The sequence below is a fragment of the Ambystoma mexicanum genome, chromosome 12, assembly GCF_040938575.1.
Source record: "Ambystoma mexicanum isolate Mex_15411 chromosome 12, UKY_AmexF1_1, whole genome shotgun sequence".
NCBI lineage: Eukaryota > Metazoa > Chordata > Amphibia > Caudata > Ambystomatidae > Ambystoma > Ambystoma mexicanum.
In genome coordinates, this window is record NC_090936.1 from 197,993,691 (window position 1) to 198,019,815 (window position 26,125).

A 26,125-nucleotide genomic window follows, 5' to 3' on the forward strand; every position below is an offset into this window, starting at 1 on the left:
GATGGCGCAGCAAGTGTTCGTGGACCTGCTGGAGGTGGAAGACTGGTCGGGATAGAGCTGGACCGCATACAAAGAGGGGAGAGCCAGGGGCTGGACCCGTAGTGGTGGCAGTACACAAGTACGGGCAGAAGGAGAAGGTGATGGCGGCTGCCAGGAAAGCCTGATCAACTTCAGCTATTCCAGGACCTAGCCCAGACCAACCTGATGAAGCATAGGATGATGGGCCCGGTGGTGCACGCCCTAATGCGAGCAGACATACGCTATAAAATTGACCTTTCCCTTTGTAGTACTGTTCCAAACGGGAAGGGAAAAAGCATTGGGTCACCACCTGCGAGTAAGGTCTGAGGGTCCTGAAGATTAAGGACGAAGGGTCACCAAGGCAAGAAAAAGAACCGCTCAAGAGCAAAATGTGGGAGTGGACGAAGTTTTCAACAAGGGGCTCAAATAAACGCTGCCTAAGGGGCCCGGTTAAACCCCCTGACTAGTGGGCAGGAGTGGAAGGTGCCCACACACCCATCGACACAGGAGCACCACACTGAGGTAAAAGGAGTGTTACAGGAAGGAATGTTGTAACCCGCCTGGGGGAGGTAGTTAGGGTTAAGGTACCGGGGGGAGGTGGGTGGTACAGGATGTCTTGGTTTATCTACATGGGTTTAGGGAGACCCGCACAAGTTTGCTCTGGGTTGTTACATGGGGTCAATTCCAGAGATGGAAGGTCGGGCGGAGCTAGAGGCTGGTTGAGCCAGCCCAGAAAGGGGAAGGGTGGTGAAGGGAGATGTGGATTAAGGGAATGGGGGGGGATCCCAACGGCAGCCATTCATCACAAGTGCGTGCTGCACGGTAAGACGACCATTGGAAAGAGGGAAGTGCTTCGGGTGACCTCCCTAAACATCAGGGGGTTTAATTCCCCAGTTAAGAGACGGAAGGTGGAACAGTTCTTGGGGCAGGGGGAAATCAGAAATTGCAGCCCTGCAAGAGACACACGTTCGGAGGTGAGACAGGCATAAGCTCAAAATCAAGGGGTAATCGCTATTCGGAACATCCGAGGCTTCCAGGTCATAGCTACAGAGTGGGACACAGGTGGTAGGTATCTGGCTGCCTCTTTCCAGAGGTAGAGAGGGACATCTAGAGTGGCAGCATTCTACGCCCCCAATACGGGACAAGATGTGTTCTTGCGGGCGACGCTGACCAAATTGGAGACTTTTGCCAAAGGGCAGATCATATTGGTAGGCCACTTTAATCTGGCGTGGGACCCAAGAGAATACAGGAGTGCAAGGGTGTTCCACAATCAGGTGGTGCCATCTGCCTCCTTGAACGAGCACATGGCCCAATTGGTGTTGGTAGATTATCGGAGGTAACTGAGGGCGGAGGGGTCTACACATTTTTTTCCCCACATTCATAGATCCTTCTCAAGGATAGATTACTCCTGAATTCCAAGGTCACTATTGGGTAGAGTTACGGGGACAGAGCTAGAAGTGATCGCCCTGTCAATCCATGCGCCCATGAAGATTACCTTAAATATTGGGCAGAACGAACCAGGTCAATCGCGGTGGAAGATCCCTAGCCACATCATTAAGGATGGAGTCCTATGTGAGGACATAAGGAATAAAATCTTGGATTACTTTGCACAACGCAACAGAGAGTGTACGTGACCAGGTGGTGTGGGACACGTTGAAGGCTACATTGAGGGGGAGCTCATTGCGATGAAGTGCCAGAGGGAAGAACTAGGTCTCTTACAGGAGGAATTGTCAGCTAAACAAACAAATAATGGCTCAAATGGCAAATAATGCAGGGAGGACGCTGCAAAGGGAATATCTGCTGATTAGGGGGCAATTAGATGTTTTGCCGACTAGAGCTGCAGAGGGTTCACTGCTCTACCTCAAACAGAGGTATTATGTCAAAGCCAATAGGGCGGATCGCCCTGTTAGCGAGGTTGATTAGGAAAAAAGAAGCGTCAAGGACTATCCTTAAAATAAGGCGGGGGGCAAGAAAGCACTGCTCTACCGCACATAATTTCGGTCTTCACAGAATATTATTCATCCCTGTACACATCAGAGATCCTCACCCTTAACACCAAAATCACTATAGGCCCGATTACCCCACTTAGCTAGTCAGACCACAATTGCATGGAATTCACTATCACTAGTGACGATCCCTGCCCGCCTAAGAACAAAATCTTGGATACCATTGAAAGTAGAAATCCTAAAAAGTTCACAGTGGAGAACCTTGACCCCACTTTGAACAAAATGCTAGATACCCACTCAATCCCTAGTAACGATCCTACCACCATCGCTTAGTACTACTACAAATGCCTCTCCTTAGCAATTGACACCATAGCACCAGTCACTACCAAACTAAGACGTACTAACAAAAAATCTAACTTCTGGTTCAACGAGGCACTAGTCGTCCTCAGAAGGAAAAACCACTCTCTCGAGCACCTCCATAATAAACACCCCTCCACTAACTCAGCCAAAGCATTCAAAGACACCAATACTATCTACAAAACAGCTATCATCACCCATAAAGCAAACGCCTACAATGTTCGCATCAGCAATGCAGCTTCAGACTCCAAAGAGCTCTTTTCCTTCCTCAGCGAACTTGAAAACCCTCTGCCATCTGACACACCCACCTACGCTAGCAAAGAATTGTGTACCACCATACAAGATGCACTTGCCTCCAAAATTGCTGTGCTGCAAAATAAAATTCTGAAAGACTACTACTATCAGTTAAAAACCCCCTCACCCCAATCCCTGTGCCTCTCCCAGCAACAATTCTAACTCCCTTTCATATTCACACCCGTCACCCAAGATCTTTGTATTTGACACGATCTCCAAACTAAAAGCATCCAATTGCAAAGGAGACACTGTCCCGGCCAAACTAGTCAAAGCCTGTGCCTCTACCCTGACCACCATCATTACCAAATTTGTCAATGCTTCGTTTAACTCCAACACAGTTCCTACCTGCATCAAAGAAGGCTGGGTTACCCCGCTTCTAAAAAAAAAAAAATCTAGACCCCACCATCCCGACAAATTTTCGCCCCATAACCACGGTTCCCTTTCTACTTAAAATCATCGACAAACTAGCCTATAACCAGATTCAAACCCACTTGGAATCTAACCAGCTTCTCGGCGCAAGACAATCAGACTTCAGGCCCAACCACAGCACTGAAACAGCCCTCTTGGACCTCAAAATCCAGATGGATGCCATCAGAGATTCTGGGAAACTATGCATTTTCCTGCTGTTGGATCTCTCAGCCGCATTTGATTTGGTGGACCATGACAAACTATGTAACTCACTTGCCCGTGAGTTTAACTTCTCTAGCGAAGGAACTGCTTGGGTGAAATCCTTCTTAACCGACCGTACCTCCAGAGTGTCCATAGGCAAAGAAGCATCCAACCCCATCCCAGTCCCCATAGGAGTGCCCCAAGGCTTGTGCCTCTCTCCCACGTTGTATAACGCATACACCAAACTCTGGTTCTCAGCACTTGACGATATGGGTGTCAAATATACAAATTTTGCGGATGACACCCAGATCCTCATACCTCTCACAGGAACTTACGACCAGGACACCATAACAATCACCAAAATGTACGTCATCATACAAAATTGGATGGCGCTAAATAGCCTATGTCTCAATGATGAGAAGACAGAAGTCCTCATCGTAGGTTCGCAGGCCAAAATAGCAACTCTCCACCCAGAATACTCGACTATCAATAGCGATGGCACCAATAGAACTGTGCTGAACCAAGTCAAAACACTGCGCGTGTACCTTGACGCCAGCCTGACCATGACTAAACAGATCAACGCGCTCGTCTCTTCCACGGCCTACACCTCCAAACTAATTGCTCTCAGCCGACAATTTCTGACCCCAACTAACTCCCTCACACTAGCCAGAGCACTGGTCCTATCGAAATTGGATTATTGCAATGTATTACTACTAGCCACATCCAACACTAACTTAGCCAAAATGCAACTCCTGCAAAACAAAGTCTTGAGGGCAGCTCTAGGCATAAAAAAAGCAGACCATATCTCTAAGACTAGGAAAGACGCCCACTGGCTCCCCATCAAAGCCAGAATTATCTTCAAAACATTATGCATCACACATAAATGCCTATCCAAAAAAGGCCCCATCTATCTCAACAATACCCTACACCACAAAGTGGACAAGAGAACACTAAGATCCAATGACACATTTCTCCTGGCCACCCCTCGCTTCAAAACCACTAGAGTGGGGGGGCAGCAGTTTCACCATGCTAGCCCCCAATCATTGGAACACCCTACCCATTAATATACAAAAAGAATCCTCATTCACAGTTTATAAGAAACTGCTAAAAACTTGGTTATTCAACCAATAGTAGCACTCATAGATAGGATTCCGTTCCACTGTATATTGTTGTGAATATCTAATTTTTATCTTCGCACCAACTGTCCACTAATGATGTAATGTAACTAATGTAATGATGTTCTTATTAATCTCTAAGCTGTCTTATATCCACGCCGTGACACCCGAGGGTCTGGGCGTGTAACAAATAAATAAAATAAAAATAAATTCCCCCCGAGGAGGCAGCCCAAAGAGAATACCTGTCCCGGTGCCCTTACCTAAGATCACTCCTCAAGAACGGGAAGACATTGATGGAGACAATACTCCCGAAGAAGTAAGGTTGGCTATAGCTGCCTTTTATATCAGGAAAGGCCCTGGGCCTGGACGGATTTCCAGCGTTTTTCCACAAAACCTTTAGAGAGGCACTGATACTGCACTTAGTCAAGCTCTTCAACTCTTTTGGGTGTTGCGAGGGGGTAGATCACCCAGACAATGGAAGAAGCCACGGTTGTGCTGCTCCCAAAGCTGGGTAAGGATGTAACTATGCGGTTTGTACCGGCCGATTGCCCTAATTAATCTAGACACAAAGATCTACACATATGATATTTTATTTGTATCGCGCTCGTACACAAGTGTTGCAGAGCGCGACAAGGCAAGGGAGGGGAACAGGGGAGAACAAAAAACGATCTTACTAGGCCCAGTGACAGTGACAATGTGCAACTGCATGGGAAAGGGAAAGGGGAAGAGTGGGAAATGCGCATTAGAAGAGAACAGATAAATAAATACAAGATAAATAGATAATGGACGCAGTAAACACTGGTAGTGCAGCAAGCAAGTGGCAAGTGCTGTGTTACCGGCAGCAGAACTGGGTAAGTCTGATAGGTGCAGAAAAAGAAGAAGAAAATGGGTGGGGGCTGTATGGGTACAGATACAGTCCCCAAGTGCAAGGGGTGGCCAGGAGGGTGGCAGTGTGAGCAAGTACCTAGGCCCAGGGGAACAGAGGGTGGCCAGATGCACAGTGCCAAGAGAGAGCAGATCAGCAGGTGAGAGGGGGAGCAAAGGCCGAAGCAAAGAGGAAGGTCTTGAGGTGCTTCCGGAACCAGAGGTGGTTCTCCTCAATTTTTAGAGTGGCAGGGAGGCTGTTCCAGAGGGAGGCCCCAGCCGAAGACAGAGCTCTACCATCAGCTAATTTCTTTGTTAAAACGACTGACTTTGAGGGAGTTAGACGAAGAGGAGCAAAGAGCTCAAGATGGAAGGTATTTTCGGCAGGATAGCTGAAGGTATTTTGGACCCTTGCTCCAGAAAGCCTTGTGGACAATGCAGAGGGTTTTGAATGCAATCCTTGCATCGACTGGGAGCCAATGGAGAGTTTACAGAGCTGGAGAGATACAATCCCAGGGCTTGAGGCCAAGGACAAGTCTTGCAGTCCTGTTCTGGATTAGTTGCAGAGGGGGGAGAATAGAGGCAGGTAGAATAAGAAAGAGGCTGTTACAAAAGTCCAACCTAGAGAGAACCACAGCTTGGAAGACAGAGAGCATCTGGGGGGAAGGAGAGGAAAGGCAGAGTACCTCTAAGGAGGTGCAGTAGGTAGTTTGACTTTTTAGTGACTTCAGAGATGTGGGCGGAGAAGGAAAGTGTGGAGTCAGAGATGACCCTGAGGTGCTTAGCCTCGCAGGTGGGGGTAGCAGGAGGGCCAAGAGAGGCCGGCCAGAGAGTGAGAGGAAAGGATGGTGAAGGTGTGCCAATGAGGATGATCTTAGTCTTGCTGGCATTCAGAAAAAGATCATTGGCGGCACACCAATCTTGAATGGCAGTTAGGCAATAAGAGACGAGAGAGGGAGAGGAGGTGGCCGAGGGCAGCCTGAAAATGAGTTGAGCGTTGTCAGCGTAGCACTGGAAATTTGAGCAGAAAATGGCAATGCAGCTAGTGAGAGTTGTCAGGTATTGGTTGAAAAGCCAGGTCGGCGGGTTAGACCCCTGGGGAACACCCCAGGTAGAGAGGAAGATAGATGATAGGAAGAGGAAGGACCCCAGTTGGACCTGGGAGGGTCGATCAGAGAGGAAAGAGGTCAGCTAGGCCAGAGCCTGATCAGTGATACCCAGGTTATCATGGAGACGGTTGAGCAGGATGGTATGGTTGACCGCGTCGAAGGCAGAAGAGAGATCGAGTAGGATAGGGACAGAGGGAATGTTAGCGTCTAGGTTGGAGAGAAGATCTTCACGGATGTTCAGCAGAGCAGTTTCTGTGCTTCTCGCCACTCTGAAACCAGACTGGTGGTCATGGAGATAGCCAACAGAGTCAGAATGAAGGTTAAGCTGAGAGACGGCTAGCTTTTCCAGGAGTTTGTCCAGAAAGGGAGTAATTGAGTTTGGGCGATAGTTAGCCTGACAGGAAGGATCAGCTGTGGGCGTCTTGAGAAGAGGATGTACAAGGGAGTGACTCAGTGCCCAAACTGATTGATCCTGACCAGTGGGGATCTATTAGGCATAGGCAGACCTTGGATTACATTTGGCGGGTCCGTCATTTGATTGGAAAAAGTAAATAAATCTAGAACCCCGGCACTTATACTAGAGTTGGATGCCTAAAAGGATCAAAGTCTCACAAAGCACTAAGCAGGGTTTGCCCGTTCTCCCCACTCTTATACACCATCCACCTAGAGCCGCTTTGTGCCAGCATTAGGGCCTCCCTGGATATCAGTAGGATTCCCTTTGGGGGAGACAAGCATAGAGTTGCAGTGTTTGCTGATGATATGCTCCTCTTGATCACAGAACCAGAAACCTCATTCCCAGGGATCTTGCAGGAACTGCTTCTCTTCAGGGGGTGATATGATATTTTATTTGTATCGCGCTCGTACACAAAAATAAATGCCCACAAGTCAGAGTTCGCAAACTCTACTGCCCCCTCAGAATAGGTTCAGGAATTGCGGGGTATAGTACCATATAGATGGGCAGAAACTGGCATTAGATATTTGGGGTTCCAGATTACTGGGTCTCTGGGTGCTCTTTACTGTGTAAGCTGCCCGCCTTTAGCAGAAAAGCTGTACCGGCTGCTGGCGGAATGGGTGCCCTTATCAATAGCCTGGATGGGGGGGATAAATGCCCTTAAAATGGCGATTTTGCCAAAAATCCTGTACAATTTCACTGCCCTGATCGTGGGGGTATCCCATGGTTTCTCCGGGACCCTTCAAAAACATGTAGGCTCATTTATTTCGAACGACAAGAGACTCAGGGTAGCTACGCAGAGGTTACTGTCTTCCAGAAGTAAGGGAGGGCTTCACCAATGGTTTCTCTCCGACGGGGACATTGCCATGAATCAACTGCAGCAGGACTCGTGGGCCGCATGGTGCCCAAGGAAAATTAGATGGCTGGTTGAGTAATCGCTTCACTTGGGGAGGGCGCCTTCACAGGAAGCAGGGAGAAGATATGGCTGAAGTTTCTAGCGGAGGCGAGGACTATGGTAGGGGTTAGGGGGCGGGGTTCTCAAATGGTGCAATCACCTGTACACCAACTGGCAAGAGAGCTGGCCACTCACAGAAACTTGTGACCAGGAGCCCTCTGCAGAGATGGACTCGGGGTCGGGGGACAGGACTGGATGTGTTCTTGGTTACATGTGTTGGGATTGAGAGGGGGGAGGGGAAAAGATGTGGGGCGCGAAGGGAACGGGAGGGGGTTACATGTCTTTTTACCGTTGAAAATGCCAATAAAATACATTTAAAAAAAAAGAAAAGTGCATTGTTACTGTGCTGCCCACACCAGTCAAAATCAGCTCCCTGGTCCAGCACAATCACACGCACATTTTTGACTCAACATTCGCTCACTTATTCACATACAGCATTCGCTCACTCATTGCATGAGAGGATCAGAAGTGACCTTCCCATACATTTTATATCCCCCTGCACCTGTTCCAAATAGGCACAGAGAAATGTCTTTTCCCCTCTGCTTTGAGAAGTGCAACTCTTTTGAGAATCAGGATTTACTTGAAGATGCCCCGAACCCCCTTTCTACCCTCCGCAGTTATGCATTTGGTGGTAAAAGAGCACTTCAATGTGCACAACTAGGATGTACCCACTTAAATGTCCTTTGTGCATGGCTCAAAGCCTTTTTAGCGCAAGTGAATGAGCATCCCATCAGTTGCACCAAACATGTTTTGAAAATCGTGGCATAATGGTTTATCCCTACTGATCACTTCTTTACCCTGTATGCTCATTTCAGAGAGTGTGGTTCGAGGTGTCAGAGGGAAATAAGGAATGGGAAAGGACCCACAAGAAGGAAATGGTGCATGCGGTTTTTACTGTTTCTGCAGTCATTAACCCCAGATTTGCTCATGAGCAGGTATTGTGTTAAATACCATTAGATCCAGAGCAGATACTGTGACTGGAATCGTCCCAGAGTACGTACTGTGCCTGCCATCCTTCAGGTATTGTGTCATATGTAACGGATTAGCAGGTACTGTATCTAACGTCATTAGTTCGAGGGCAGGTACTGTGTATGGAATCGGTATCCCAGATCTGGTAATGTGTCTGTAATTATTTACCCCAGTGCAGGTATTGTCAGATGTAGCTGATGAACAGGTACATACTGTATCAAAGTCATGCAGGTATTGTGTCTGCACTCATTCGCTCCAGCCAGATTTGATGGACCTTTACCATTTTCATGGTAAAGGCCCATGACGTAAGTAGATGAAACATGTGAAATAGGTGGATGGAAAGGATGAAGTATGAAGATGTTACGGGCGAAATAGGTGGTCGGAGTGCATAAAACTAAGAATACACAGAAAAGTACGGAGTAAATAGAGCGCATTTAAATGCGTGTGGCGGACAGGAGGGCGTGTGACAGACAGGAGTGCATGCATGAGGCAGACAGGAGTGCATGCGTGGGGCAGACAGGAGCGCATGCGCGGGGCAGACAGGAGCGCATGCGCGGGGCAGACAGGAGCGCATGCGCGGGGCAGACTGAAGTTCATGAGTGAGTCCAGCGGACCGGAGTGTGTGGAGCAGATCGGGATGCATGGCGTGGATAGGAGTGCATGGAACGGACTGGAGCGCATAGAATTGTGTGACGTATGCAGTATGGTTTGCAATACATGGAACGTTTGAAAGAGTTTAAAACCCATCATATCACACCACCATGCTTACTCTCTCCTTTGCACCACCACTCAACTAGAACACAGATATACTATGACACCATTCGGTATAACTGTTCTCATACCAACATCCGCTGCACACTTCCCATCATTCTAAGTAAACACTGCTGGTTACACAACCCCCAGCCAGGCGTTCTCCTCAGGCCTAATACACATTCAGTCTGGATAAATCCTGCCAGAACGAACACATATTCCTGATCTCTCAACCACCACACCTACCGCTAAGAAGCAGCTAATACACGAAGACCGCACCAGCTGCACACATACCCAGTGCTCACACACACCTTTGACTCTCTCCACTCTCTCTACTGATTTGAACTTCGGTTCCCATGGGCGTTCAACCTACCAGCGCCTTCAGACCATACAAATGTTATATAAGGCGCTATATAAATGCAAAATAACATAACATATCCGCTAGAGAAGGTAGTGTCTGCTGATACTCATCGGATGTTGTTTCTGTGCCTGCAGCCATTAGACCTAGAACAGACACTGTGCCTGCAGTTATCCACAGAAGAGTCGTAAGACCCAGATCTGCAGCCTTTAGCCGTGGGGAATCATAATTTCAGAGTAGGCACTGGAACTGGAGACACTACATGTCTCTGATCATTAGCTGGCGCAGTAAGGCAGAATCTGCCAAATCTTCACGTGCAGTATTGCAGCTGTCCAAACTAGTATATATGTCCTGCAATTTACAAACATCACTTTATTAAAATGAATATTGGGACCAATCAAAACAGAAGAGACCATTATTCACTTAAACGGGCTTCTAACTGAATCACTATGTTTAACATTTAAAATTGCGGACATTACGATGTTCCTGTATTGTTCTTTACTTGTATGCAAATAGCTAAGATTGGGTTCTATGAAGGGATACTGTGTTGTGCAACCTGGCCGGAGGCCACATCCACTGGCTCCAACCCTCCAAAGAGGTGACAGTTTTTTCAATACATTTTTCCATTTCCAGCCACTATAGTCACTTAGACCAGACCACGTCTGCGTAGTAGCTGCGCAATAGTTACAGCGTCTGCGAGCCTTCCGGAGCCTGAACTGTACCGCAAATGAGCTTCGGAGCAGCTACTGTGTCTACAATACCAACAACAACGAAAGGCTGCTCTGTGTAATTTCAAACCGAGATGTTTAGAAAGTGACGTACTTACAATTTTTAATTTCAACGTGTGATAATGACACTACAACCAATTACAGCTTCAGCTGCAGTCTCTTCAACGTGCATTTCCAGAGGTTGCAAATGGGATCCTGTTACCAATATAACAACAAAGGGGTGACAATGATCTAAGTTAATGGATGCTAAAAGAAATACATATAAAATTCACTACAGGAGCTGGATTATGCACTCACGTGATGCTGCCTGGAAACTGAAAAAGAGCGTTTGGTAAAGAGGGGCCTTATGGTGCTTTCATTATCAATTGAAACACATATTTAAAGTCCATAGGAGATCCAATAGCATTGTGTGTTTGTTTAAAAGTTTGCCGAAACTTTCTGAAATGCCTTTTAATTATTAGTTACGTTTGCACGTATTTCTGAAATGCCGTTAAGTCGTCTTGACGTTTCAACGTAGGAAGTCTACGTGCTTAGGAAGAGAATCATGGAGGAAGGAGGATTTTATGCCGTGCGCGGACAGGTATTTATTTGTTATTGTGCATTTATAAGGCGCTTCTACATCTGGGTGTTTCGAAGCGCCAGGTATATTTAGTTGCCAGTGGGTTTGTTTTTCCTATTTTGATTTTAGTTGCAGCAACAGCGGGTCTTTGCTCGTCTTCTTGGTTGGTGAGTATTATCCCCGACACGCCCCCAGCCCCGCCCCCGGGTCTTTGCTCGTCTTCTTGGTTGGTGAGTATTAGCCCCGGCACGCCCCCAGCCCCGCCCCCAAACAGAAGTTATTTATGGGCGTGCGGGGCTCGCCATGGGAATCTCAGGGCAGTTGTTTTTTTTGCTGATTCGGCTGTCAGCAAGGCAGATTTATTGTTTGCTTAAGTGTACTTGCATGTTTTCCATCTCCAAATGGCAGTGGCGTATACCATATTTATTCACCCTTATCTGCGAACACGGCTTTCACTGTTTGAACAGCAATGAACTCGCCCAGTTGGAAATTAAGCCCCATGTGGATCCCATTTTTTTTTTACCACAGCTGCATGTTTGCTCACATGTTAAAAAGGTAAACTCTGTTGTAATGTGATATCAGAAATTTGCAGTTCCAATTGAAATATGCACATTTCATTAAATTGCCTTTTCACAACCACCCAAATTATAGGACAAAAGGCATTCGCCGTCCATAAAATAAACACGTTAAAATGTGCACATGTACACTCCAAGAACCAATACAATAGTTTTCCCTGAATTTTGCAGTACCGAAATTGGACATTTCACCTTAGTTGTTTTTCATCAGGTTATGTAGTGCAGTGTTGAGTTTTCCAGCCTGCAAACATGATGGCTGTGGTTCAATGGGGCTGAGTCCACCCTAACTTGGGCAAAAACAACGAAACGCGCGTTCGCATTGAAAGTCGGCAAAAAAGAGTGAAAGGGGAAGCAAAATAAACGCGCGTTATTTTGCTTCACCTGCATCCTTTTTGCCAATGTGCTGAAAGCGTTACAGTAATTGCTGCAGAGACAATGCCACACTCGGGCAGGGAGTCCACTGCAGAACAGTCCTGCAAGCATAACCAACAAAAAAAACAAACACCAATCCGTGAAAGCTTTCCCCCATCAAAATTCCTCAGATTCCAGGGTCCTTCCCGGAGACCCGAAGAAATGGTTAAAATTCCTGAGTCTCTGGGAAAAATCTGGAGGTTAGGCAGGTATGGGGGCTGCCGAGCTCTCCTGCGCTGGGGTGATATATATGTATATACAGTGCTTAAAGTGGGCCCATTGGCGGGATGCATTATCCCGTCGTGGCCGCAGCCGCGACGGGAGATGCGCCTGCCATGAAGTCAGGCGAGCTGACAGAAGTGGCAGCCAGCCACAGCGACGCTGTGACTGGCTGCCACTTCCGTCAGTCATAGTAACTGCCTTTGGTGACCCCTCGTGCGAGAGGTCACCAGAGGCAGTTACTGTCCCTTTGTTTCCCCAGGTCGCCGAGGCGTCTTTAACCCTCGGCGAACCTGGGGATTCCTCGACGTTTATAAAAGATGGTTTGGAAAGTACACATTTCAAGCCATCTTTTATAAAGCTTTGCCGACGGACAATTTTGTCCGTAGTCAAAGCTTTATAAAAGATGGCTTGAATTGTGTACTTTCAAAGCCATCTTTTATAAACCCGAAATCTTTAAAAAAAAAAGATGGCCTGAAAACTGGGCAAACCGTAGGGTATGCACACAAATGTATATAAATGTTATATATTTGTGTGCGTACCTTACTATGGTTTGTGTACTTTGCAAGCCATCTTTTATAAACGTAGAAATATGTTACTTATCTCTGTTTAGAAAAGATGGCTTGCATAGTACACAAACCATAGTAAGGTACGCACACAAATATATAACATTTATATATATTTGTGTGTATACCCTACGATTTGCGTACTTTTTAGGCCACGCCCCTCCCACAAGCCACGCCCCCAAATGAGGGCCCCCCCTCGATTTCTTACCCCACTTAAAGCCCTGTGTATATACCGCCACTGGAGTGGGGGACGAGTGTGGTAGCAAGCAGGGGCTCTGGACCAAGGGCAGCGGGTGCTGGAGCGCTATGACATTAAGTCCCCTTGCCATGATTTCTGTAACTTCACTGCTTTTACGAGGTGAGGGGTTCTTGTTTGAACATTGTAGCATACCTGCCTACATTCGAGAAACAAAAACCCAGAGAATTACGTCACCCAATCCCTCCCCACGATCTACTGACGGTGGTGCAAGTCATTATTGAGCATTACAACTGTCGACAAAGGGGTAGGAGCCCCGTTTGGTTGGCGCAGTCCATGTTATTTGTTGACAGGACATTGCGCTCGCCTTGGAAACTCAGGTTTTGTGGCTGACGGCCTGCAGCTGTTCTGCACCTACCCATTGACTTGCAGAGTTTGGCTTGCGCCCTGTGATGGGTGCTCGTGCCATCACCTTTGTTGCTTGCGCTCCATGGGGGGTGCTTGTGTGGCTGCTGGGGTCATGGTGGGTTTGAGGTAGGACACGCTGTGAGGAGTGCAGGCTGAAATCCCTGATGGCAGAAGAATGGGAGGATGATGTGGCCGGCGCTGGTGCTAGGGAGGAGCAAGCCAGGATGTCGCAAGGAGTTCGGGAAGGGTGGAGGGCTGCCCAGGAGTTTTTTTGGGGGCTCTTTTTCTTGAACTTGATATCTTGGGTGCACCAGTGATTCTGGGACTTATGAGTCAAGCGTTTGGTGATGTTCTTTGCCACGTCTGGTGAGAATGATGATCAGAAGATGAGGGCGATATTTCTCTTCTATGCAGGTAGTGATGTTCATCCGGTCTGTAAGTCTCTGGTGTCTAGTGATGGGTCCTTTGCAGGGGCAAAATTGGCACTTCAGGTGTATTTTCTGCCCATGGTGAATAAGGACTATGAGCGCTTTCGGCTCCGGCAGGCTCATCAGGATCCGGCAGTCGTTGGATGCCTATGAACGGTTGCAGCGTTTGGTGGCATCTTGGCGATGAACCAGAGGAGATACATCCCAGATTATCCAGCACTGTGCACCTTCTGCATTACAGAGGCAGATTCTGCCAGAGCCAGACGTTTTGTTGCAGTGTATTCTGGAGTTGGGGAGGTCGCAGGAGTTATCCTCCTCTCGTGCTGTGCAAATGGATAAAGCCTCCAAAGCCGTACGGGTTGTGTTGGTTCATGCTTTGTCAGCTGGAGGATTGCCCAGGCAGCCAGGCCAGCCTTCGAGAGGATTGCGGGGGTCATGGCGGTCGGCTGGCAGAGGTGAAGGTTTGTGACAATTTTTGGTGGTTTGCTGCCTCATGATCGGGTATGTTCAACAACTAGCCCGAGCTGTAGCGGGTGTGGGAAGCTGAATCGTTTTGCACGGATGCGCCGGGCTCAGTGGACAGATCAGTTGGTTGACACTGCCCCGTTTGTTTCATCCAGACCTCAACGGAGGGATTTTGCTGCAGTGGTTGAGGGTCAGGGGCTGCCGCCTTCAATGTTTGGGGGTGCAGTGGATGAAGGAGATGTTTTCTTCATGTTTGCAATAAGCGTGGATGACGTGAGTACTGGTCGTAAATCTCATTGTGTGGTGTCAGTGTTGAGGGTCTTAGTGCTAGTGTTTATTGACAACGGGGCGTCAGTGAATGTGATGCCGATGACACAATTTGATATGCTTCTGCCTCGACCTCTTCTGCCTTGTCCCAGGATTTGGATTTTTACGTATGGGGGCGTGTCACCTTTTACCCTTGGATGGGGCTTTTCGCGCCTCGGTGGGGCACAAGAATGGCTCGGTGGACACTACCTTCTATGTCGCTCCTGTTTCAAAGGATAATTTGTTGAGTTGTACTACTGCTGAGTGTCTTGGCCTGGTCTGTTTTGTGTTTCAGGTGTATGTGGGAGACGCAGAGGGCTTTCTGGGGGAATACGCCCATTTGTTTGGTGGGGTGTTTGAAGGACCAGGAGGTAAGCTTCATATTGATCCATCTGCGCAGCCTGTGGCTTTGCGATATCGCCATATTCCTTTGCATTTGTGGCATAAAGTGGAGCTAGAGTTGGAGAAGCTTGAGAAGGATTACCTTATTGAACAGATGCAGGGTCCCATGCCATGGGTGTCCCCGAATGTGGTTGTGGCCAATTGGCCAAACCTAAGGCCCCGTATGAGGTGCGGCTTTGTGTTGATATGCGGCTTCCGAATCGGGCTATTGGCCGTGAGTGGCATCCCACACCGACTCTTGATGATATTCATGATGATCTTCAGGGGTCTGCTGTCTTTTCTACTCTTGATCTGAGGGCGGGTTATCATCAGGTGCCTCTGCATGTGGACTCAAGATCATTATGACTTTTTTGTTTTTGTCCCATGTGGGGTTGTTTAGGTTTAAACTGTCTCATCTACTGCTGCTGAGTTTTTTCAGACACAATCGGGGGTGTATTGGCAGGGCTCCCTGGTGTTCTGAATGTTAGTGATGATGTGCTTGTTTTCTCTGGAACCTACAAGGAACATCTTCTGTGGCTGGCAGCGTTTTTTGCGCGCCTGGACAGTCATGGGTTGACGCTTAATAGGTGTAAATGTAAGATCATGCAGACAAAGGTGGACTTTTTTTGGGTTTGTTTTTTATGATGGTGGGTTGTCCCCGGAACCAAGAAAGGAGGGCACCCCCCCCGCCTCCTCCCGAATCACCCACTGCAGTGCAAAGTTTTTTTGGGATGGTAAACTTTTGTGGATGGTTTGTCCCCAATTCGCCCACTATCGCTGAACCCCAACGGTTGCTCACAAAGGGGGGGAGGGTCAGGAATGGCGGTGGGGGTTGGTGGAAGAGGATACTTTTCATGGGGTGAAGGAGGCATTGGTTGCGGACACTGTCATGACATGCTTTGATTCTACATGGCCCACAGAGCTTGTGTGGGAAGAGGAGCTCTCATTCTAGGAAGGCGAGGCTGTGACACCCACCCATCACCCTGTGAAGCTCTGAGCATCAAAGAGGTGAGGGCGCTGGATGGAGGTTTACCACAGGATGCCAGGTATTTGCATTCCGAGCCTCAGTTTATGCCTCAATGTGATTGGCTACAGAAAAAACTATAGCAGCCAATCATATGGCGACATAGGCGAAATTTCTTGTATTGACAGAAAACCTGGAGAATCCATGCTCTTCACCAGAGAAGAGCATTAAATCCCGGAGACTAGGCAGGTAAGCATTGCAGGGAGATGTGCTTAACTTTACCATTCACTGCTGCCAGGCAGTGCATTGAGCTTGACCGGCTCGAGTCTGTCCGTACCACAAGATGTCTTTCTTGATTCTCACCCCCTGCCGGCACTACTTCTTCTCTCTTTCTGTATAGGACAGAGTTCCTTAATTTACCCTGTGTTTTCTCACTGACAAGTTGCCTGTATGTTCATGCCACCAACATTTTTCTCCTTAAAACTAGCCATACTACAGGCAGAGGTCTTCAATGACTGTGAGAAAGAGAAACGGGGAAGTAAATGCAGCCTGGACACGCGCTTTCCTTCATTTGGATCACGCATCCAGGCTGCGTCGTTGCTTCCTGTTGGTGTTGCCAACGTCTTTCTGCCCGGTAAGAGGTGCCGCATCTCGGCTCACCCACACCACGGGTGGAGAGGGCGCATAGAAGCAAGCGTTTCAGGCCTTTCCCGCTCCCCCTGTTCTCCTCTTCCTCTGTCCCCCCCACCCATAGGGGAGTGGAGGCTGGCTGGGACGGAAGCACGCATTGCTGGTGTTGTATGATATCCGGGATCCCCACGTTAGATTGCTGGCTTCCAGCAATCTGCCGTGGGGGAGCTGGATATCGTACAACACTGGTCCCCCTGCTTTGGCTGCCCTTTTGCCTCGTTACCCCTCTGGCTCATGGACCGGCTCTAGCCAGGTTTGAGATCCGGCATGAGATGTCTGGCCAGTTCTCTGCTTGCCTTTGCCGTGACCATGCTTTGCCAAGTCCCCAGCTTTGCTGAGGGCTCGGTGACTTAATCCTCACTGTCTCCTTTCCCCAGCTGCCACTCGTGCATTTCCTGGCTTTGTTTGCCCATCCAGTTTTCTTCTGTCCTGAAACAGACATCACGGGAATCAATGGGCCATGAACATCATGGGGTGGGGCATCACTGTTGAAAGCAGACATTCTACATGCTGGGCACATTATTGTTGTTCAAATGTGCATTTTACACGTTAATAGAAGTTATTTCCAAACTTTAAAATGCTTCTGAAACTTGCATTCAATAGTTTGTTTGTTTTTAATTTTTTTGTTGTAGTACCACACCAATACTCTGTAATTTGTGTGCCACTTTCTTTGTGTTTTATCACAGGTTATATTTATAAAAATGTTAATCACAAATAAATGCTTCTGTTGTGCTGACAACAGTTAAGGAAATTAAACTGTGGCTTCATGGGTGCCCACTTTTGCTTTTCATTACAGAGGCAGAAATACCCCAACTCCTAGCCCAACCCATCTTCTAGCCAAACACATTTTATAGCACTTCCTTCTTTATAAGTAATTGCAAAAAGTCATTTGATTAACAAGTTTTGCATGTATAACATCTCAGCAACGGTTTGTCGACCTGCTGAGCTGCCCCGGTAGCCATCTACTATAGAGCGAGTCTATGCATCCCTTGATGTACTAAAAATCACTGCATTTCCAATGGTACTTTGGGTGTACCACTGCTATAAAACTGATCGAAAGTGAAATTCATGTATTTCTTCCTGCTGTGGGTGCCAGGCCTTTGCCTGCATGGGGCACCGTATGTTGCAGAGAAGCCAGGGGCTCTCGTGTCTGGCATGTCAGCTGCGGCAGAGTCCGCTGCTCCTCACCTAACTGCAGTAAAAGCTAAATGGCTATTACTCGATGTTTCCGAAAGTTAGCTTGGTGGGTTAAGCACTACCATGCGGATTCCCTGTGAGATATGTAGATGAATGATTGGAATGCTAGCAGACTGGACTTAAAAACCAAATCTAGATAGTCCTAGTGCACTCCCAATGCATTCAATGACTTTGTCTTTACATTTTCTATATGTACTGTAATGGGGTGCGGGGGAGACAAAAACAACCCTGGCACTGGGTTGTGGTACTATGATACAATACAACAGACAACCTTGTGGATCTCTCGTCCCCTGCACACCCAATGTTTATTGTAAATACAACCAAAAAGTAATATGTTTTTTGTAGGTTCAAACCTTATTATAAACGTAAATTTCAAAAGAATAGTATCAAACAATCTTGTGATGTATTTCATCAATCAATTTATAATAAAAAGAACATTCTTTTCCAATCTTCATTATTATTCAAACAAAGTGCATTTCAAAATTGGTATTAACTTTTGACTTATGTTTTGTTTCAACATGGTATGGATAAACAAATTCAAATCATTAATATCAGATAGTTTTTCATTCCTTTCAGTAATACTTCTTATTGAACATCCAATATTAGATTATGTATCTCTACGCGTTTCGGGGTATTCTATCCCCTTCTTCAGGAGTTGTCTATCCTTTTTCATGTGCAGTTATCACATCTACAACAAATAAGTAAATAGAGTATTGTCACTCATCTGTTACATTTACATTTTCTTGTTTTATATCTGTCATTCATTTTCATCTCATAATTACCTGTGTTCTTTCTTATAGCAACCGTTTCTGTTATGCTAGTGAAATCGGCCTGTAAGGTTAAAAGAATAAATATAAGGATTGGTATTACACCATGACTCTTATTATCCACATATGGGTCTTTATCACAAGAACCTTTCTGGAAGTGTAAATAATAGTAGGTTCATCCTTATATTTATTCTTTTAACCTTACAGGCCGATTTCACTAGCATAACAGAAACGGTTGCTATAAGAAAGAACACAGGTAATTATGAGATGAAAATGAATGACGGATATAAAACAAGAAAATGTAAATGTAACAGATGAGTGACAATACTCTATTTACTTATTTGTTGTAGATGTGATAACTGCACATGAAAAAGGATAGACAACTCCTGAAGAAGGGGATAGAATACTCCGAAACGCGTAGAGATACATAATCTAATATTGGATGTTCAATAAGAAGTATTATTGAAAGGAATGAAAAACTATCTGATATTAATGATTTGAATTTGTTTATCCATACCATGTTGAAACAAAACATAAGTCAAAAGCTAATACCAATTTTGAAATGCACTTTGTTTGAATAATAATGAAGATTGGAAAAGAATGTTCTTTTTACTATAAATTGATTGATGAAATACATCACAAGATTGTTTGATACTATTCTTTTGAAATTTACGTTTATAATAAAGGTTTGAACCTACAAAAAACATATTACTTTTTGGTTGTATTTACAATAAACATTCGGTGTGCAGGGACGGGAGAGATCCACAAGGTTGTGGACATCTGTAGCAGACTGGACTTCTCAACTATTCTAGGCAGGGAATGGAAAGGGTAAACTATAACAAGATGATGCTCTATAATTTGTTTTGTCTCTGTGACTTGAGTATGAGGCACGCTTTCAGGTTTGTGCTCCGACTGCTCTGTCAGCTGGGGCGGACTGGCCTATAGGGAACCTTGGAGAAATCCCACTAGGACTCTGCACCCAAGGTCCTTTTTGTGTGCGGAGGAGGATGTGCGCCGACTGACAGTGTACTGCGCTAACATTGATCAGGTTAATCTGGTAGGTCTATAAAAATATTTTTTATTGTACTTTTTTCCGATTGCAGGAACACAATTTATCATCCCATCTAGGACAGCAAAGTCCCCAGCAGCAGTGGCACCATCAAAAAACCTGACATCTGTAGTACGACTTGCCGAAGGTAAGGATGCCTTATTTATTTTGCTGTGGGTGAAGGTGGGGCAATTTTAAAGGTATAATTGGGAGTCCCAACTCGGGATTGCAAACCTATTTTTGAGGCTGTTCCTTTCTCATGTCTAGTTTTGGGGGGTACTGAAAGTTCATGTCTCTTGTGGGAGTTGCATTTACAGTGCACTGTGTACTCCCTCCTGGTTTCCCAGCTTTAGGTCCTGCTTACTAGCTGATTCAGAACACCCAGGAGCTGGTTTTAACCCCTGCTCATCTAATCTTAATTTTGGAGTGTCGGGTAGACCTATGTATCCTTGACTGATTGTTTTCATTGCAGCAGTACCGCTCCAAGCGTAAGTGTAACCTATCCACCTGTCACGCAGGCAGTTAAGAATTTATTTTCCCTTTGTACCATTGGTTGAGTACAAGTGCTGAAGGTTTATATCGGCCCTGTGCAGTGTGTATCCAGGTGTGGTTTTTGCTGGCACTACTCAAGATTTGACTCGATCGTCTGCTTAAGAACATTGCAGTGTTGCGTAGCCCCTGTGACGATGTGTCTATTGTATATAAAGGGCACAGTGGCGCTATTCTTGTAATTTTCATTAAGTTGCCCAGGCAGCTGCATGCCAGTGCACACACGCCCGCTGGCATAGATTTCCCTTGCGTGAGGATTGTTGATGTGTGGCATGTGGGAAGTGTGTGCTACTTTCGCAGCATCTTCAATATTGCTTAATTCTGAAGCAGGGTGACAAGGGGCACATTTTTGTTTGGAGAAGGCTCGCCCCTGATCGATCACACCAGAAAAAATAAAACCTGCTAGGGAAAAAGGTCCAAGAAACTCAAGGATAGCAAGTTTTTATTTCCATCCAACATAAGTATTAGCAAAGGACTCTACTGTTTCAGAACGTTCAAAGGATCCGAACCGCAGGCAGCACGTTATAACTTCAAACAACGACACTCATGACGTACATTCTATCGTCCCTATTGGATAGGCACTGCACATATAGGGTCTGCTCCCTAAGGGATGTCGGGCCATTGATCTATCTTCATCTATATGTCTTCGTCCACATGGGTGCTGCTGGGCTCACCTTCAGGGAACTGAGGTCAAACTAGCAATTACTTCTACCTTTGAAACATTGTTATTCCTACCATTACACTGTGCGCCTGGGAGGCTCGGGGACAGGCACAATGAAAGTCTTAGATCACGCCGACCCACACATACTCCATTCATTCCTTATTGCATCGTCTGCACCCAAGGTTTCCACCCTCGTTTTGGACGGTAACTTATTCCTCCCTGCACCTTGCATTACATATCTTGTCGCTGTGAACTTAGAAATGCACAGCCATATTCTCAGATCTTTTATGGCCATTTAGTTCATGGGCGGTGGTCTGGGGTCGGCTACTATCGTGGAATTCAGGGGTCATGGGTCTAAGACGGTTATAAAGGCTATAACTCGTGGTTGGCTGGGTGGGGTTCAGAGGCCTGCTTTGGCTGGGCCGCCTGGTACTGTCTTGTGGACATTCCTTCTAAACAAATACATTGGCAACATCCTGTACAACAAAGGAGGGTTTCTTGGGGGTTGGCAGCGCGGCCCATCTCACTGGTTTTGGACCTGGTCAGGTTTCTCTATGTAGGCTCTTCACATAATTCTGACCCTTCTAGAGGATAGTGCCTGACTCATATTAGCAAAGGCCTGCCTGCTAAGGTGCAATATTTACTTTGTGTTCCCCCTTTGGTCATGGGTTCTGTCCCTGCATACCCTCCAATTTCCGGTCCCTATAATTTCCTGTTTATTTTGCTGTCCACATGCTGGGTCTCTTTAAGGTTGATATTTACAATTAAGAAACTGAAACGGGTGCTTGTCTTTTAAAGGACACGCACACAATGACTGCTGCATTTTAGGAACAAGAGCTCTGCACTTAAGAATGTATTACATCTCCAGAACACTGCAGGCAAATGGAACTAGTTGAAGCCACAATGGATGAAAATCTTGGAGGAAGTTGCCAAGCACCATGAGACTCTTCACTCACAAAAGGGACACATGAAGCAGGAACATCCATAGCAAGCCCACTATAAATTAATGGTTTTGGGTACAGACCAGTTTCTCAAATACTTGGAGCATATTAAATGTACTTGTTTGCTTTTCTTTTCTTCTTCTTTTTTTTGTTTCTTTTTAGGAATAAATTCAAATCATGGCACTCTTTAATGTGCTTTTCTTTGATTCTGACAATTCTCTACGTTTTTGCACGGATGGTGAATTTGTGCCTTTGGCAATTCCTGGTGAAGTTAATTGTAAATGGCTGATAGAGGGTATTGATGAAAGTTGAAGAGAAATACGTGAAGAAAAGGATTTCAAAGCAGTAGTGCGTTTCTAGTCAGCAGGTAAGCAATGCATTTTTTTTTGTCCATCTATTTGATGTTTGTGGTAGGAGGATACATCTGACATCCCTACGTGGAGGCATTCCCCTTTTTTCACACAAACAGATGAGTGCTGCACACTGCCCACCACTCATTTATAGCATCTCTTTCCTCTAGAGTAACTCTCTATAGTATAGATGGTCTACATGATTTCTCTTGTGTTATTGGGCATTTGTAGAGCGCCTTTTACCATTGGTATGATCTCAAAGCGCTATGGGTTGAAAGCCCTCTGGCACCGTATTCCATGTCAGAGTATGTGTGCCGCTAGACAGAGTCATGGGGGGACAGGAGGGAGTGACAAGGAGCACAAGAATAAGCAAAAATGAAACCAATGAGGCGGATGGGATTGAGCATCAGGGGAGTCACCCCAGTGTACAGCTCAAGCTAAAAGACTGCTGTATTGATATTCACATTTTGAAGTTTTAACTTGCCTTTTTCATACCCACAGCCAAGAAACAGTGTATTAAGACACAGAAAACGTTTTATGAAATCCTTAAAACCCATTGTGATGCAGAGGGACTAATGCAGGCTTTAAAAAGAAAGGCAGTGGTGGAAAAGCAGCCACTGGTGGAATCTGGGAAGTGCTGGAGAATGTGCGTGATCTACAAGAAGACGCCGTGAAAAAAACAAAAGAAAACAAAGAGAATTATATTGTAAAAGCTGATGGGTGGAAACCGACTCCTCCCAAACTTAGTAATGGCTGTGCACAGTTATGCTTAAAAGCTGGAAAACTAAGTCTTTTGGAAGGGATGGCTCGTGTTCTTCATTCCTGCCTCAGAATCCTCTTCTGTTACTTCACCTGGACAATTGAAAGACACAGCAGTAAATCGGCAGCTGTCTCTTGTGTAATGTTGCAGTTCCCAAAGATGTAACTGTGCAACAACTACCAAATATTGGACTATCAAGTAACAGTCAATTGTCCACTACAAAAACTTTGTCGGACAGATCTAATTTGACAAGCTCAACTGGATGACCACGTCTTTTTAACAGTGTGCCCTTGTTACACTATGACGGTCATGCCTGTTTAGACAGTGAAGTGACACCTACATGTTCCCACACACCTGCGCAATCATTCAGATTACGGTCTTTAAAAACAATGGAATTGGAACATCCCCACAACCATGTTTGGTTGCTACGTCAGCCCCTGCTTCTAATGTCAAACGTAATTTTAGCTCACATGCTGCTGTGTGAAACTGAAGCTGCAAGTGCTCTTGTGTGTAGAGCTATACAGTTGATCTGGTGAATTTGTAGGTTGGTGCCAACTTGTAAATGGTACATTTTTGTGCTATTGGGTATTGTCTGATTTCTGGTGGGGTCCGCAAGTGTTTTCTTGGGTGCGCTGAATGGTCAAACTAATTGCTCCTATTGATATTGGGTGAAGTGACTGTCGGCGGTCTGTCATGTAGGAAGACCTTTAACAATTCTGTTTAGGACTTTGGAAGTGAGTATTTTAGTTTAGTGATTTGTAAAAGTCAGAGTTTATTGGGTGTGATGCCATGATAGCTAGAAGTGAGAACATGAAATGAGGGAGTTGGTTTGTGACCTTGTGGGGGTGGGTTTGTAGTTTTGTATACTAAATTGCCAAACTTATATTTGAGTGCTCTAGCATAGAAGGCAAATATGGAAAGTTACGGCTGGTTTTCCTGTACACTATCCATAAGTCTAACTAGACTCGCCCTATAATACCACCCGTCTTGCACACAAGGGATACATTCTGGGGTAATTAAAACCCTTTTCCTAAATCTTTTGGAAGCATCATGAAATAACTCCTCCTGAAGTTGTCTGCAATAATCATCCACAATTCCAAACCTATCCTAAAGTTGTCATGGGGTCATCCTGGATTAATCCCCACCCATCCTGAAGTTGTCATGAGAGTCATACTGGAGTAATACAAGATCATCACTGGAAGTAATCCGAACTCATCCTGGAGTAGTTTCTGTGATAACTCTAGCGTCATCTCATTTAAATATTTCGGCCTATACACATACTTGATTTCGGATGATCTCCCTGAACTAGCCATGAATGACTCTAGGATGGAGTCACAGGATGACTCCAGAATGATTGCAAGAGCTCGTCCTTTTTGACTTGGGATGATTCGGGATCGCAAGCAGTTTATGGGCCTCCATAACAGACCTTGTAAGCTGCAGGCTTGAGCGTTGATGAAAAATGTTAGAATTTAATGTAATTATAGCCACTTGATGACCGGCCCTTCACCTTGCATGCTTTCTGAGCTGGACCAGTTCTTTTTGGGGCCAGCATAAATCCATGCATATAAAATACAAAAGCTGGAACCACTTGCTTTTCCAATTCTTTTTAAAGCTTGAAACTGTTATTGTTTGAATTATGACAAGCTCTGCTTTCTGTCAATTCTTGATGATGACCAGCCTTAAAGCTATTGATGCCCTCTCGGGTAATAAAGTACGTCACCCTCTTCAACCTCAAATTAATCTACCACCAGCTGCATCCGCAGGACGTGGCAGAATTCTAACTTCCCCCATTTGGGTACCCCGTAGGTATCGCTAGAATGGTCAATTCCCCTTGCTCCCTTTATACGGAAGGTCTCTGCCCACACACTAACAGGTTCACAGCCAGTGGCCGGCGTGCCAGCAGGGCTCAGGGTTGCGGGTCCAGGTTTATATCTGTCGTCACTGCCTGTGCTGACCGCTCACTGTTTACTTAGGGATTTGAAGATTTTCCCAAATCTGTCAATTCTGCGCTGGCAGCTATCAAAGGAAGCAGCTCTTTCGTGCGCTGAGCGCGCCAGCATTGACCAGCCTTAGTGCGCCTGCTCCATCAGGGCCAACCTGGTCCCTACGTTTTCCTACCAGGCCCTACCGGAATTGTATCTGTAGGGCGCTGCTCTTCATCAGAGTGGGGATGCACATTGATTTTAAGATTAGTTGCACAGTTTTATTCTGTGGTATTGAACGTTTTGTTTAAGCTATTGCAATGGTATCCTTATGGTGAAAACCAAACGGTGGAAAGCATGCAGCATGGAATTGTGAACTAAGGGGTGTGGCCATACCTTCAGCTCATCCATCCCCCTTTGGAAGGTGTCACCCGCCTTAGCCATATTGCCACTCTCCCAACATACCACTGACTTCCCTATGCTTAAATGGCCTTGCTTGCACTGAAAGCCACCTAGACAATTTTTCCCTCCTTTGGATTCTGGGACTTGTAGTTTTTTTTTTATTCCCTTTCGCATTTTAGTGAAAACTAAAAATCCCAGAATTCCAAACAAACCCAGGACTGGATTGCCTCATCCGTTGCCACGGTAAAGGATTTCACCTGCTTTGGAAAGTCAATCTGTTTAGAACTATGCCTGCCCCATTCTAATTTGGAGAACCTCGTCCAGTACTGGTGTTGTGCATAGTGGGACTTGTAGTTCTGGGGTTCTACTGGTGCTATCCAGGACAAGTCCCAGAATGCAAAGCGGAAACTGGGAGTGGACTATCCTCTTATGAATGGATTGGGCCTTGCTTTCATGTGTGTTTCAGATAAGTAGCATTGGGTTGTGATGTGGTCATAGCTCCACATTTGTTGCATGTTATGTTTAACAGTCATCCACAGTGCCATTTGAAGAATCCTGCATCCTTGCAAATAATAAAGTGCCAAAATGATGTATCCACAATTTGGAGATTTTGAGTCCGTGCGAGAACTCCTTTTGTCCTTTGGCTTCCATTAAGAGGGAGATGTCAAAATCTATGAAAACCAGCATCACCTCTTTGTCAAAAAAATTCATCTGGAGAATCTGTCCTTAAAAGAAGGGCGCGTATGACTTACTCCATGTCAGACCCAGTGACTCCATGCCTTCTGAATATCACTTTCCTGCCCTGGGTTTAATTTAAGCAAAATGCTGTTTGGCTGA

General features: G+C 46.0%; 1 protein-coding gene and 1 long non-coding RNA gene across 3 annotated transcripts in view; one reads left to right on the plus strand and one right to left on the minus strand.

Moving 5' to 3' along the window:
- Positions 1-10,950, minus strand: part of PARP11 (poly(ADP-ribose) polymerase family member 11) — a 331,373-nt gene extending 320,423 nt beyond the window's left edge. Inside the window, exons 1-2 of one of the 2 annotated variants that reach the window (XM_069628296.1) lie at positions 10,821-10,950; positions 10,622-10,718 (exon numbers count right to left, since the gene is read on the minus strand). The gene's annotated coding sequence lies outside the window, so the exon portion shown is untranslated. The remainder of the gene's footprint in view (positions 1-10,621; positions 10,719-10,820) is intronic. The other variant, XM_069628297.1, reaches the window with a different exon arrangement.
- An 85-nt stretch (positions 10,951-11,035) lies between these two features.
- On the plus strand, positions 11,036-25,902 carry LOC138513442 (uncharacterized). The gene is made up of 4 exons (XR_011281758.1): positions 11,036-11,103; positions 19,759-19,851; positions 22,017-22,221; positions 22,706-25,902. It is a non-coding gene; the product is annotated as an uncharacterized lncRNA (long non-coding RNA).
- The last annotated feature ends 223 nt before the right edge of the window (positions 25,903-26,125 follow it).